The 15,221-nt window shown below is 40.4% G+C and overlaps 1 protein-coding gene across 7 annotated transcripts in view; it reads left to right on the top strand.

The window, feature by feature from the left end:
- The window catches only part of WIPF1 (WAS/WASL interacting protein family member 1), a 118,157-nt gene that overhangs the window by 35,782 nt on the left and 67,154 nt on the right, over positions 1-15,221 (top strand). For 3 of the 7 annotated variants that reach the window (XM_005573526.4, XM_005573524.4, XM_045367281.2), the window contains exon 1: positions 8,126-8,213. The exons of 3 other annotated variants lie outside the window; for them this stretch is intronic. The gene's annotated coding sequence lies outside the window, so the exon portion shown is untranslated. Of the gene's footprint in view, positions 1-8,125; positions 8,214-10,493; positions 10,532-15,221 lie in introns of those variants that run through there. One more of the 7 variants, XM_065525667.1, reaches the window with a different exon arrangement.

The following is a 15,221-nucleotide window of genomic DNA, read 5'->3' as shown; positions in this document are numbered from 1 at the left end:
ATGGTATGTACTGGAAATGACACTTGACTTATAGTCAGAAACGGGTTCAAATTCCAGTTATATCACTTGTTTACTTACTTGAGCAAATCTCTTCGATTCTTGGAACCTTAATCTCCCCATTTGTAATATAATGATGATTACATATAATAGTTAACTCAAAGGGTTGTTTAGGCTAAATTGATTTCTTTAAACATGTACTGTTAAACAGAAACACTCTTTTAAGGTATTTTACCACATTTTCTCGTGGTCCAAACCAAGATTTCATTTCAGTAAATCGAGTGATTGACAGGTCTTACTTGCTATACCTTTATCTCTATTCCTTCCCCTCTCTACTCCAGGCTTCTCTATGAAAAATCAAATAAGGAATTTTAATGTTAACTTTCATTCAAACACATACACTTATAAAAAACCACACAAACAATACTTGTATTTTATGGCCAAAATTTCCCTATTTCCCTCATGCCCTTCCAGTGATATCAAAACTTTAAAAATTGAAAACTACTTCATTTTTTAAAAGAGGAGAAAAAAAGATTGTGAATTCTCATTTATTACTGTGCCTTCTGAATTAGACATTAGGAAACTCAGAATTCTAGCCATTCTGAGGCTAGCAACTCAGGTCTAGCAACATTATTTTCTCAATTGAGTTCCTCAACTCTTTAGCAATAATGTTTACATTTTTTGTGACATCACCTAATCTAGAACAGATTCCTTAGTTATGATGGCTTTTAGTGACCGGAAATGAGGTGGTAGGAAACCCACCCTGACAGGCTGTCTTCTACAGATACCTCTGTAGATCCACAGATTGCCTGCATGTCTCAGAGTCCAAAATTTTCTGAAACAGTCCCCAGGATGTTTTTGGTTACGTCACAGCCAGTGGGTTTCTTGCTGCCTCTACCCCACACTTACCCACATTATTTGTGAAAGCTGTAGCTAGTCCTCCATATAGGGAGGGGGTGGGGAGTGTATATGGATACCTGACAGCGTACCCTTTTAGAAAGATTTCTGATGCCTATGTAATATTAAACGCCCTTATATAATTATTGTTATTAACATGAACCTACCACTACATTTCCCCAAACAACAGAATGACTTTACCTATTAATAGAGTCCTACTGTGTAGTTCTCTGATGTTTATGAAGAAGGATCACATGTATTTGATCTCTTTAAAAAAGTATTAAATAGGATTTCTAAACCATTACATATTAAAACACATACACAGCTGGGGTGGAGGGTACTATACTAATTAAGAGCATGATCAGTCAGAAGAAGTCAAGAAAAGAGGGGAAAGACCGGAAGAAAATAATATAACCAAACACATGATAAAATGGGAGGAATAAGGTAAACAAAAATAAATGTGACTAGGTTAAATTCTAATAAAAATCAGTAACTCTCAGATTGTTTAAAAAAATAATCTAGCTATATACCGTATTTAGGAGCCATATGTATAGCAAAATAACACAGAAAGGATGAAAAGAGGGGATAGATTAGTGAATGCTAACAAAACAAAAATCAGGACAGTAATGTTAATATTTATAAATGTAGGATAGAATGTAAAAAAAAATACTAAATGAGACATAGAATAAGAAATACAAATCCAACAAGAGGATTTAACATTAATGAACCTTTATGCACTGAGTATCCTAGCACTGAAAAATCTGTTAAAAATACAAATAAAAATACAGGCCAGGCATGATGGCTCACGCCTGTAATCCCAGCATTTTGGGAGGCCAAGGTGGGTGGATCACTTGAGGTCAGAAGTTCGAGACCAGCATAGCCAACATGCAAAACCCAACTCTACTAAAAATACAAAAATTAGCCAGGCTTGGTGTTGCGTGCCTTTAATTCCAGCTACTTGGGAGGCTGAGGCTCAAGAATCGCCTGAACCCAGGAGGCGGAGGTTGCAGTGAGCTGAGATTGCACCACTGCGTTCCACCTTAGGTAATGGAGTGAGACTGTGTGTCACACACACAAAATACATATAAATAAAATAAAATAAAATAAAAAAGTTTAAAATACAAATGAAGTTTTTCATCATGATCGTGGGAGACTAACAAAATGTTTTCAGTATTTCATCAAGTAGACAAAATAAATAGGAACAGAATGTTTGAATAGCATCATTATCATTATTGACTTAACCCAACAACTAGGACATCCACACAATTTTTTTAAAAAACCATGGAGCATTTACAAAAATTGATTAAATACTCAACTACAAAGAAGATGTTCAGTTAACAAAAAATAGACGTGTATTGGCCACATATAATAGTATAGTAGCCTTGAAAATTAACACAAGATGGTTACTGCTCCCACCTCCATCTAATCACTTAGAAATTAAGATATGATCCTTCTAAATAATCCTTGGGTCAAGAAAACCAATACTAAAACTATGGACTATTTAAAAATTAACAATGAGAATATAATGCATCAAAATGTGTGGAATAGGACTAAAAATACACTTATTTAAAGCTAAGGCTTTTATTTAAAAGGACTGGAAAAAATAAGATTGTGACTTAAGAAGCTAGTAAAATAAAATAAAGCAAAACAAAGTGAGAAGAAGGAAATAATAAACGTGGAGGAGGTGCCAGGTGCAGTGGCTCACACCTATAATCCCAGTGCTTTGGGAGGCTGAGGTAGGAGGATTATTTGAGGGCAGGAGTTCAAGGTTTCCACAAGATATGATCATGTTTCTGCACTCCAGCCTGGGTGACAGAGGGAGACCCAGTCTCAACAACAACAACAACAAAAAGGCCGGGCACGGTGGCTCACGCCTGTAATCCCAGTACTTTGGGAGGCCGAGATGGGCAGATCACGAGGTCAGGAGATCGAGACCATCCTGGCTAACACAGTGAAACCCCATCTCTACTAAAAATACAAAAAATTAGCCGGGCGTGGTGGTGGGTGCCTGTAGTCCCAGCTACTCGGGAGGCTGAGGCAGGAGAATGGCGTGAACCCAGAAGACGGAGCTTGCAGTGAGCCGAGATGGCACCACTGCACTCCAGCCTGGACGACAGAGCAAGACTCCATCTCAAAAAAATAAAAAGTGAAGGAGGGAAATAATGAAGATAAAGCAGAAGAAAATTAGAGTTGACAGTAAAGCAAGAATGCAGGGTCCCCAGGAGAGCTGCTGCAGTGAGAATGGAAAGCTGAGATAACGGGGTATTAGACACTATCCTTGCCCTCCTTGCATCTTAGGTTTGGTTGAGGTGAAAGGCATGTGCAGAAAATAGAGAATAGGACTGTATTCAATAAAGTGGTCATTTATGAGTATAGCAGTTAGTATTCTATCTATAGCATGGTAAATCTCTCTATAGCAAAGAGTAGCAGTTAGGCTCTGAGTCTCTGCACAGATAGAACTGAACCTGTATGTTGGCTTCAGACTTATCAAGAGACCCCGGAGAGGTTAGTTAACCACATAAAGCTTGATTACTCTGTCTGTAAAGGGGAGATCACAATACCTACCTCACAAGATTATAATGAGAGTTAAATGAAAATATGTATATAAAGCACTTAGCTCAATGTCAAAGCATGGGATACAGGCTTGGTAAATGGTTGCTGAAAAAAGTCAGTGCAGCATTTCTTCCAGTCCTTTCTGGGTACTGGTGAGATGATTAAGGCACTATCAGTTTTTGGTACACTTTATACAGGAGTGGGACAGTAAATAGTATTTAGAGTAGCCAAGTTCTGCCTTCCTGGATGAAAAGATTGGGCATTTTGTCTGTGACCATTTGTAAGATATGCCAGTGGGAAATGGTTGAATTAGTCTCTGTCCTTTAAAAGAAAAAAAAATCTATAAAACATCATGCTCCCAAAATAACAGTGGTTCATTAGCTGGAGAGAAAATCCTGGCCACAGCAAGGGGACTCCTGGCCAGTCCTACCACTGTGCACTTACTTGTCTGTCTCAGTAGGAAAACAGAAGCAAGGAGAGCTTTGGATCTGCCTGCTGACCAGTCAGCACATTTGCTCCTCATCAGCCATACTGAAACTCCATCTCGCAACCCCTCAGCATCAATATTAGGTTGCTCAGGCATGATAATGGACTCATGAGAGCTTGGAAAAGTAATAGAGTAAACACAAAAGGAGTCAGTAAACCCTGAAAAGAATTGAACACCTTCCTTCTTCCTTCTGCATATGGATATCCAATGTTCCCAGCACCATTTATTGAAGAGAGTGTCTCTTACCCAGTGTGTGTTCTTGGCACTTTTGTTGAATGGCAGTTGAGTGTAAGTGCATGAATTTATTTCTGGGCTCTATTCTGTTCCATTGGTCTATGTGTCTGTTTTTATTCTAGTACATGCAGTTGGATATGTCCAACAAATAAAACGTGGTATATATATACACATGCAGGCATAAAAATGAATAAAGTCCTGTCATTTGTGACAACATGGATGAACCTGGAAGACATCATATTAAGTGAAATAAGCCAGACACAGAAAGACAAATACCACATGCTCTCACCCATATATGGGTGAGAAAAAAAAAAAAAAGTTGATATCACAGAAGCAGAGAATAGAACAGATGGTTACCAGAGACTGGGGAGGGAGGGGAAGATGGGGTCAACAGGTACAAAGTTACAATTAGATAGGAGGAGTGAATTCTGGTGCACTCTTGCACAGTAGGGAGACTATGGTTAATGGTAAAATATTGTATTTTATAAAATAGCCAGGAGAGAGGTGTTTGAATATTCTCATCATAAATAAATGATAAATGCATGAGTTAATGGATATGCTAACTACCCTGATTGGATCATTATACAATATACATATGTATCAAAGTATCATATTATACTCCATAAATATGTACAGTTACAATGTCAATTTTAAAAATGAAATTAAATAGACTCCCCCGTTTTAATTTATATCAATATCTGTATTTTATCTATATTTAGGACTTGATGAGAATTTGTAGCTTGAGGTAAAGTTAGAATGTGTTTGTAGTAGAATGTACCTTGGAATTTTTTAATGTCTCCACATGCTATACATCAAACTACTTTAGTCAAAATATTTGTTCAGTGGGAAAAAAATCGGTGAAAATAAATTATATATCTTAGTCCAAACAAAAAGTAATTGACTGATCTATTTCCTCCATTCTCAGAACACCATCAACTATAAGGTGTAACATCAATTAATAACAGGTAAGGAGGAAAAAAAGACATGACATTAAACGCACACTTCGATTCCAGGAATGTTAAAATATGTGGGGAAAAAACAGTACCAGCACAGCCATGTATCTTGGGATTAAGCCAGTGCAGAATTCCACTCACTTGGTATTATGGTGTTTTGCAGCTGGTAGACACGGCCAGGTAGGACTAATTTTATGAAAGTAATTAAACAAAATTTTTTATTAGTACACATGAGCAGAACTAATTAAAATTGAAGACATGTTTTCTCAGGCCCATCAGTTTATTTTTGTATTCTTTTATCAAAACAAAACAAAAAAAGAAACCAAAATCATGAACAGTTAGGGAGGTACTGTACACGGTGAGCCTGGAGCATCTTGTAGTGCTGGAAAGTGAGGAAGTTCTTAAAAACAAAACAGAAAAAAATATTGATAGGAGTATGTCAAAGGAGCACAGAAACCAATGGTAAGAGCTCCCAGTGGCCAAAGCTGGAACAGTTTGAGCAACAGAATAAAGTACTGTTGAATTAAAATGCAAAGCATAAAATAAATACCTGTGCAGCCGTACTGGTATAAATAAATGATTGAATACATTAATAAATGTGTATAAGAGACAAATCTTCCATGCAGAAGGATCCCAAATAATTTATATAGACACTCTACCCCGAAGGACTTTCTTCCAAAGAGTATGATATGGAAAGGTGGGGAGAAGCAGCGAGCAACTTTACAGTGGAGAAACCCGACATGCACTGCCTCAGCCAGGTGATCAAGGCCAACACCAGCAGTATTAAATCATGTGGATAGTACATATACCTGATGCGATGTGACTAAAGTGACACTTTACCTCCTCCAAATAACCCATAGCCCCAGTCTTATCAAGAGAAAAAACAAATCCCAATTGTGGCACATTCTACAAAATACCAGAGCAGTATTTCTCAAAACTGTGATGGTTGTCAAAAACAAGGAAAGCCTGAAAAGTGGAGCGTAAGAAGACACGATGACTAAATGTAATGTGGAGTCCTGGATGGGATCCTGGAACAGATAAAGGACAGTAGGTAAGAACTAAGGATATCTGAATAAACCGTGGACTTCAGTTAATAATTATGTATCACTATTGGTTTATTAATTGGTACTTAGGTATCATACTAAATTTAAGAAGTTAATAATACGGGAGACTGGGCGTAGGATATATGGGAACTCTGTACTGTCTTCTCAGTTTTTCTATAAATCTGTAACTGTTCTGAAATATAAAGTGTATTAAAATTTTTAAATGCCTAACCAGAAAAAAAAAAAAAAAAAAAAAAAAAAAACCATGGACAGAAAGCCAGGTTAGGGATTTTAATGGAAAATTATAAAGCATTTTATTAAGGCCTTTAAAAATTCCACACAGAACACGGCTTAAGCAGAACATATGCGGCTGCTTAGTTGAAAAATGGAACTGGCAGCTTAACCCAGAATGTGAGACTTCTAAATACATTCAAATTGAGTCATCATCATTTTTCATCTATGTAGTAGTTTGTTTTTCCAAAGTTCTTGCAATTTCTGACTCCAAGATGGCAAAATTTTACCATTATTCCTGTTTTAAAGCTAATGCCATGTCTATAGCTCGGACAGCCATTTTGACTCAGTTGTCTAATCTAAATGTCAATTCAATCAGAAAACCAGCCATCAGCTGTCAAAATGGTAAAAACAGATATGTGTGTTTTCAAAGCCAGAAGTGCAATCATGTGGTGAGACTTCAGGGTTTTACTGTTGTCCACAGTTCTGAGTCCCAGGACTGGTTTCCTTACTCAGTATTCTCCCATGGAAAACTTCATCAGGGAATTGTAGGGTAATATTTTCAAGACTTGGAGTATGTCTACAGTTACCTTTCTAAAAAACAAAAAAGATCCCTTTAAAAACATTTTTTAAAAAACAATCATGCCAAGGTAGCCAAATAGAAACAACTTTGGGGTTTTTGCAGTCAAGTCTTACAAATTGTGGAATATTCCCCTTGGTCCAGGAGATCATTTGACTGCCACACACAACTTCCTATATCCACAAATTCCAGTATGTTTGGACCCTCCTGATGGCTAGGGGAATCACAAAAAGAAACAGAAGGCACCAGTGAGCAGAACAAGAAATGGTGCCCTTGGGCTTGTTGCTTAGTCCCTGCCCCAGCTCTCCTCCAGCCTCTCCAGCTGTACAGGGCAGAGAGGGTCACAGCTGGCACTCTCCTGGTGCTCTTGTCGGGCCAACATCAGAGCCCCCATGGCCAGGACTCACACACTGCCAGGAACCCAGCTCCATTCCGGAGGAAGATGATACCCCGCTCTTTCAAGGGAAACCAAAAGGCTGGTGTATTTTGGAGGTCAGCAAGAGGGAAATATCTCCCAGTTATTTAGCCCTGGAAGGCTGAGAATACATTGGTTTTGTTTTCTGAACCAACAGTTGGGGCACACTGTCTGACAGCATGACCACATGTGAACTTGAGAGAGTCCCAGGAAATTCAGGGTGTGTAGCCATGGTTGATGCAGGATCCAGAAATATGAACCAAGGCCTGAGTGTGCTCCCTTGATGGTGGTGCCCTCCAGAGAGGAGTGTGGGGACATCCTGGGTGCAGCACCATCAAGGGCCCTTCCTCAGCTGCCCTGAGGGTGGCATTCCCACGGGCTGACCTAATGACAGCAGAGCACCCAAGCCCCAGGCTCCTCTGTGAGCGCTCTGCCCCTTCTCAGCTGCTCAACTCCAGCCTCAAGAGCCCTTGAGCCCTGGGGCTCAAGACTATCTCTCCCTTCCCCCTTCACTTTCCTCTGGAGTCAGGAGTGCCTGGAGTCCAGGCATGACTTCCCCCTGGCTTATCTCCTCTTTACCTGTGTCCTGGGAACACTCAAAACAAGCTGGGGGAGACAATCATTTCCGCAGACACAGGGTTACCCCCATGTGAAGCAAGCAGCAAATTGATCTTATCACATGCCTCTGACCAGTTAGGGAGGCGAGTCAAAGAAGGTGCAGTGAGGAAGTATAATGTCACATGCAACATTTACAGGAAACTGGCTAGAAGACAGAAGGGGAACTTGAGAACTTGGTTGTTTTCAGCAGATTAAAACAACACAGGTTAGTGCTTTTTCCCCCCTGGAAAACTTTTCATAGCCACTCTAAAATACCTAATTCTCTTTCCTTGAACTGTCTTTAATGATTTCTCTAATGTGAAGAACTTGCTTTTTGGCTTTGAATGTAAGAGCCAGCGCACAGCTGTTAACTGCACATTGTTAGAGGAACGAACATTGAGCCATTATGGTGAAAATGAAATTCTCAGAATCTCTTGCTTCCGTGTTTTAGAACTTCTCTGCTTCTGAAAGAACAAAACTTCAGATGTTCTTTAAATAACTTATTTCGTGGAATTCAGCTAGGCCTCTTGTCATTTTTACCTGTTAGTGTAAATGTGCAATGGGACAGATCAGCCTGTGTTTGCAGACGTGTGGTGCATTCAAAGGGTGTTAGAAAATACAGAAAAACTGCATAAAAACGTGCTTGCAAGGTTATATGCAAAAGTTTGTTGTTTTGTGGAATTTTCATCTCATAAAACTCATCTTTTGGCTTGTATTTAATGTTAATATAATATCTCATGTCATTATAAACTCTTAAGTTTCCTTTTTTTATTTTTTCTACTGTCCTCCTTCCCCCTTTTCTTTCCTTCCTTCTTTTACTAACACAAAACAGGAGTAGAGAAGCAGCAGTAGGGACAGCTTAAACATGAGACGAGGAAATCCTTTGCCCGGCACCAGAGTTTAAGAAGCAGGCACAGCCCAGAGCAAAAGCTAAGCAGGCCCTGAAGAGGCCGTGAGGTGTGACGGTTGCGAGAGCTTTATGTCTTCAGCCTTGTGCTTCCTAGAGAAGAGTCTGCAAAAGAGCCAGAAAGATGGCTAGTGGGTTGGGAAGCAGCAGTCCAGAAACAGAAAGGGCCCAAGATTATTCCTCCTGAGGCCAGTGAGGGATAGTTTCATTACGCAGTGGCCTGCTGCTTTCAGACCTGTATGTGGAAAAAGAAAACGTCTCAAATCCGAGTTAAGAAAAGGAGGTTCCTACATTATTGGACTGCTGTGCGGCTCTAGGACGGGTTAGCCAGAGAGGCTGCGGAGCTCTTTCTGGGTGTTTTTGGGAAACATACTAGACGGCTTCTTTGACTGTGTTAATGTGTTAACTGAGACAGGGAGGATAAGGAGGAGAGGACAGCAAGATCAGGAACTTCCTGTTTCATGTCTTCATTCCAGCCCAAAGTGTTGTAAAATGTATCTGTATGATAAACAACGAAGGAGTGAGGGGCTCCTGGACTCACTTGTTTATATTCCAGTAATGCCAAATAACTAGAACAGCGATGAAAGAGAAAAATCATGGTTGATTCTGTCTTCCAATTGCCACATTTTTTTCACATTTTACTACCAAGTTGTGCAAGAAAATGGAGAGGAAGCTGACAGAGAATAAGGGAAGATTCTAAGCTAGACATATCAGCCCTAGTGTTTTCAGAAACCCTGTGCTAGCTCTGACAGAGCCAGCCCACATTGTCGACGGGTGTGGGGGGATGGAGGGAAGATTAGATTTATCGCTGGTTGGAGCACTTTGCACAAATGCTTGTAAGAGACATGCACATGGGAACTGCAGTAGGAAGGCCTCTTGTACCTGGTACTGCCCTTGAGTACCAGGAAGAGGCTTACAACTTCGCAGTGGCTGGACATTCCTCAAAGGAACTCTTCTTTCAGTTTTGTTTTGCTTTGTTAGTTGGCTGTACAGCCTTGCTGTTCCAGAAGTCTTATGTTCTGAAAATCTGCTGCTCATAGTGGAAAGGGACTTTTTATCTTTTTATTTTGTTAGAATACTTTCCAGATGGGCCTGATGACTTTTTTTTTTTTTTTTTTTTTTTTTTTTTGAGACAGAGTTTTGCTCTTGTCGCCTAGGCTGGAATGCAATGGCACCATCTCACCTCACTGCAACCCCTGCCTCCCCAGTTCAAGCGATTCTCCTGCCTCAGCCTCCCAAGCAGCTGGGATTACAGGCATGCATCACCACACGTGGCTAGTATTGTATTTTTAGTAGAGATGGAGTTTCACCGTGTTGGTCAGGCTGGTCTCAAACTCCTGACCTCAGGTGATCCGCCCGCCTCATCCTCCCAAAGTGCTGGGATTATAGGCGTGAGCCACTGCACCCAGCTGCCTGATGTCATTTTTGTAAATGCATCCTTCCAAAAGCTGTTTGTATTTCTTCTGTGGGTCCTTATTCTTTCCTATTTCTCAGCCCCTTCCCCATCTTTCCACTTTCTCTGCACTGTGTTCCTTTGTGTTTGAGATGCAAAAAATGGTTTATAAAGTGCCATCATTATATAAAACCTCTGATCCCCAGGTTCTGACAGAACGAGTGGAGACCCAGAATGGCAGAAGGTAACAGATCCTGTTGGGTGGTAGAGAGCACCTGGAGTATTAATCTTTTGTGTAGTTTTTAGATAGGAATGACTGCCAAGTTGAATACTGAGTTGAGTTTAAACGTCAAAGTGGAAAGAGGTGAAGTCACCTTTAATCTGGAGAAAAAATCATGAATTTTGTAGGGAGGAACAGTATGGACACATTCCTTAACTCTCTAAGTAGAAGATGAATGAGGCTGACTTCACAAATCTCTCTTTTTCCTCAACATAGGCAGGCCTCTCCTCCCTGAATCCCAGATAATACCAGAGTGGCACTGCGGGTCGACATCCACAGACAGATGTCTGGGTGACCCTGGTTTCAGAGGGATAAATGGTGATATATACCAAACATTCATGCTAGTGGGGAAAAGAAAGTTAAACTCTGATAAGTACAACTTTTACAACTGAACTCATCCTTGGTATCGTTTTGAGTTGGCATGAACAAACCTGGAGGCCCAGCTCTCTGGATTTCTCTGAAAGAAGTTCCCGGGCATTTGTAAGGTATTATTGTTATCACCATCATATTGGGAAATACTAAGAACTATAGGTTTTTTTTTGGGGGGGGGGTTAATTGTGATAAAGGACACATAACAAAATTTACCATCTTAACCATTAAGTGTACAGTTCAGTAGCGTTAAGTATATTCATATTGTGCAACCAATCTCCAGAACGCTTTATTTTGCAAAACTGAAACTTACACCCATTAAACAATAATTCCCCATTCCCTTTCCCCCAGCTCTTGGTAGCCACCATTCTACTTTCTGTGTTTATGAATTTGACTTCTCTAGGTACCTCATATAAGTAGAATTATACAGTATTTGTCTTTCTGTTTCTGCTTTATTTCACTTAGCATAATGTCCTTAAGGTCTATCCATGTTGTTAGCACGTGTCAAACATTCCTTCCTTTTTAAGGCCAAACATATTTGTATGTATATATCAAATTTTTGTATCCCTTCATTCATCAGTGGACAGTTAGGCTGCTTCTCCTTTTTCGCTGTTGTGACTAGTGCTGCTGTGAAGATGGGTTTGCACATATCTCTTTGAGGTCCTGCATTCAGTTCCATTGGTATGTCCCCAGAAGTGGAATTGCTGGATCATAGGTAATTCTATGTTTGGCTTCTGAGAATTATCCAGCAATTGTGTCTTCTTATACCACTCTCCCTCCCAAAACACAAACTTGGAGATACCTCATATTACAAGATTATCATCCTTTTTCTTCAAGAATGCCTCAAACAAAATGTTCATGTCTTGCTTCTGAGCAGTAAGGATGCAGAGGGGACTTGGGCTGTTGTCCCAGGAAAAGGAGCAAGACCAGTGGGGCCATTCTGGAGAGGTGGCCATGGTAGGTGTTTGGATTACAGATTCTATGCAAGGAAGTGGTAGGAAAGATGTGATAGACAGCCTGACACAGTGTTGTGTGGTGATTCTTTTGCTGGAGATTTTGTCTCCTAACTAAAATATCATGAATACTAATGTATACTCTGTAACGTTACCAGGGAAGGGATTGCCTATATGCCTGATTGATTTTTTACTCTCCCATTTCAATTTCCCTCTGTTTCTTCATCAGTCAGAAGGTTGGTGCTGTTTAAATTTTTAAAAAAAGCTCTAAGTGTCCCCTTCTCCCAAAAAAAGGAACTAGAAAATGACAAGAAGAGTTGCATTTGTTTATGCAAGTGCATAGAAAGCTTTTCCTGGAAAAGAATAAACTGGGAAAAGATGAGTCATTAAAGTAGAACCCTGTCATAGTGCAACAAACTGAATTTAAGAGGCATCTGTTCCCAGCTTATACAACATCCAGTACCAGTTCCACAGTAGGTATTCACATACCACTCAGATTGTTATTTCTCAATGCTAATGAGAAGCTACTGCTTTGAGACTGTCTAACTAGCTAGATACTTACCAGACTTTGTTTTGATATTTTCTGGTATGAATTAGGCTTCCTTTCTAGTTGTGTTCATGCCCAGATTTTAATATGACATAGTTTAAGTTAACTCATTGTATTGTTTTGTAACCTAGTGTGGCTTTAAAACAGTCGTTTATTATGTAGGATATATGTTTGCACATACAAATATACATGTGTGTATGTGTGTGTGTATAATGGGAGGAATTCTCTAGGGCATATGTTTCCTAAATTAGAAGTCACTAAGTGATATCTTGGAGCCTACAATTATTTGGAATACTGCTATCTTCAGACTAGGAGGTTAAGCATGTATTAAACATAGAGATTCATTTGGGGGGTTTGCTAGTAAACTGTAATTCTTTCAGTAAGTCACTGCTTTATTGAATGGTGATGATTTGGAGTATCTTCTTTGATTTCCAGGCCAACAATGGAAAGATTTGGTTTTCCTTGAAGCCTTTAGAGACCTGTAGAATGAACTTAACTTCTGAAAACTGGGTGTGGGGCCAATAGAGGGGCTGCTCAATACCTCACCAGCCTGCTATGCGGAAGGCTGGATGGAGGGGCTGCTAAAGGAAGAGAACTGCAGTTCCAACTCCGTCTCCTCCCTGCAGTGTGGCTTCTTAGGCAAGTTCCAGTTTAGAAGTCATCTAACTAAGTGAACATTCTTGAACTGCCACCAGGCCTCCCCTAAAATTCTTTTTTCTAAGCGAACAATATATGCTTTCAGTCTTTTTCTTCTTCCCTCTGCTTTTCCTCTTCTCTCCACTCGCCACTTTAACCTCTACCATTTCATGCCCATCACCTTCTGAAAGCTCAGGGCAGAATTTACCTACATGGACAGCATGCTTCCTTCCCTGGCCCTGGCTCTGAGCTTTTTATTCCTCTTCCCCAGAGCATTTAGTAACCTTCCCTGCAAAACAGAGGAAAGTCAAGGCTGATAAGCATAGTTATCAGAATAAAACTGTTTAAGAGGTTTTATGTAAGAAAAATAATTTGGAAAATAACAATGTTTTTTATAAGATCCTGATGAATCAGGAAGGATAGTTTACTTTTTTTTGATAGAGACTCACTATGTTGCCCAACTCCAGTTGGAGTGCAGTTGCTATTCACAGATACAATCATGGCACACTACAGTCTTGAACCCCTGGGCTCAAGCGATTCTCCTGCCTCAGCCTCTCTCTGTTTTAAAGACTTCTTTTGAGGGTCCATAAGGAGGTAGCTGTAAGGGAAGGGGAACTAAAAAGGCCAGAGGATAATTTCCTCTAAAAGGCAAAAATGTTAGATTATTCAAAAACTATTTTTTTCCTCTACTTCAGTGCCAGGAACATCTGGCCTCAGGAAAAGTTTAGGAAAGATGCTGTTGTCATCATTTAAAACTTAAAGAGGTAGGTAAAAAATAATCTTGGATTTTTTCGAACTAGAAGGGACCTTAGAGAGTTATATCCTTTTATTTTTAGATTTGGAAACTAAGGCCCAGAGAGGTTAGGTGATTTGTCTGTGGTCACCGTAGCTCGTTAATGATGGTAGAGGGTGTGGAACAAGGCCCCTGGCTACACACTGGTGACATAAGGGGGAAATGTTGAAGGGCCCCAAGGACTTTGGAATCTGAAAGTAGGTGCCCCTCTGGGATCTACAGAGGCCCGATCTTTGCCTAATGGGGGTGGAGTAACAGATTGAAGATTTGAGGAACTTCCAGAACTCCAGCAAAGTGAACTCTATGTAATTCCTGGAAGACAGCACAGCCATATGGCTGGAATTTTGTGGGTAGAAAGCTAATCCATCCTACCTGGAGAAAGGTTGTGGGCAATGAACTGGTCCTCATGGAGCAGAAAGGAAAATTTCCAATGGTTACCCAGTATTGGCTAGGAAAAGAGGTCCTGAATCTTGTGGACATGAATGTGGATGGTAAGTATGGATGAAGATCTTTGTGAAGTATCTATTGGGATGCATTATCAGGGCTCACCATGACATGGATTAAGCAGTCCTCAGAAGGGTTAACCATCCTTAGCACTGATTCTATCACCCCTGAACCACATTCTGAATGCTAAGTCAACTGCCTGGGTACCATTATCTCAGAAAGGTATATTCTGGACAATGGACATGGTCACTGGAAAGAAATGCCGTTTTTTGTAGATTCTGGGGTGTCCAGCAGCCTCTTGTGAATTTTTACTCAGCCATTCTGAGTCTGATGCCTCTGGCTCCCAGATAAAAGGGAGATTTGGGGACCTCTATGATAGCGCTCTGTGCTTGATGTAGTGTTCTGTAGTGTTCTACCCGTCCCCAAGAATGCCAATCGTAGGGGTCTTTTCAGGGTAAACAGCGGCATCTCCTAAGTGTCAGGCCTACTTCGTTGTTGTTCCTCTTCAAAATGCCACAAACAGTATTAAAATTAAAAAATGAGATATAATACATGGGTCCTGCTATTAGAAATCACAAGGTGGCCAGGTGTGGTGTCTCATGTGTGTAATCCCAGGACGCCTTGAGGATTGCTTGAGCCAGGAGTTCAAGACCAGCCTGGACAACATAGGAAGACCCCATCTCTACAAAAGATTAAAAATTAGCCAGGTTTGGTGGCATTCACCTGTGGTTCCAGCTGCTCAGGAGGCTGAGGCAGGGGGATCACTTGAGCCCAGCAGGTCAAGGTCAAGGCTGCAGTGAGCCATGATCACACCACTGCACTCCAGACTGGGTAACGGAGCAAGACCCTGTCTCAAAAAAAAAAAAAAAAAGAAAAGAAAGAAAGAGAAATAAAGAGAGGGAGGAAAGGAGG

Source organism: Macaca fascicularis, chromosome 12 (genome assembly GCF_037993035.2).
Source record: "Macaca fascicularis isolate 582-1 chromosome 12, T2T-MFA8v1.1".
Classification (NCBI taxonomy): Eukaryota; Metazoa; Chordata; class Mammalia; order Primates; family Cercopithecidae; genus Macaca; species Macaca fascicularis.
Note: the sequence above shows the minus strand (reverse complement) of the source record. Positions and strands in the feature narration are given on the sequence as shown.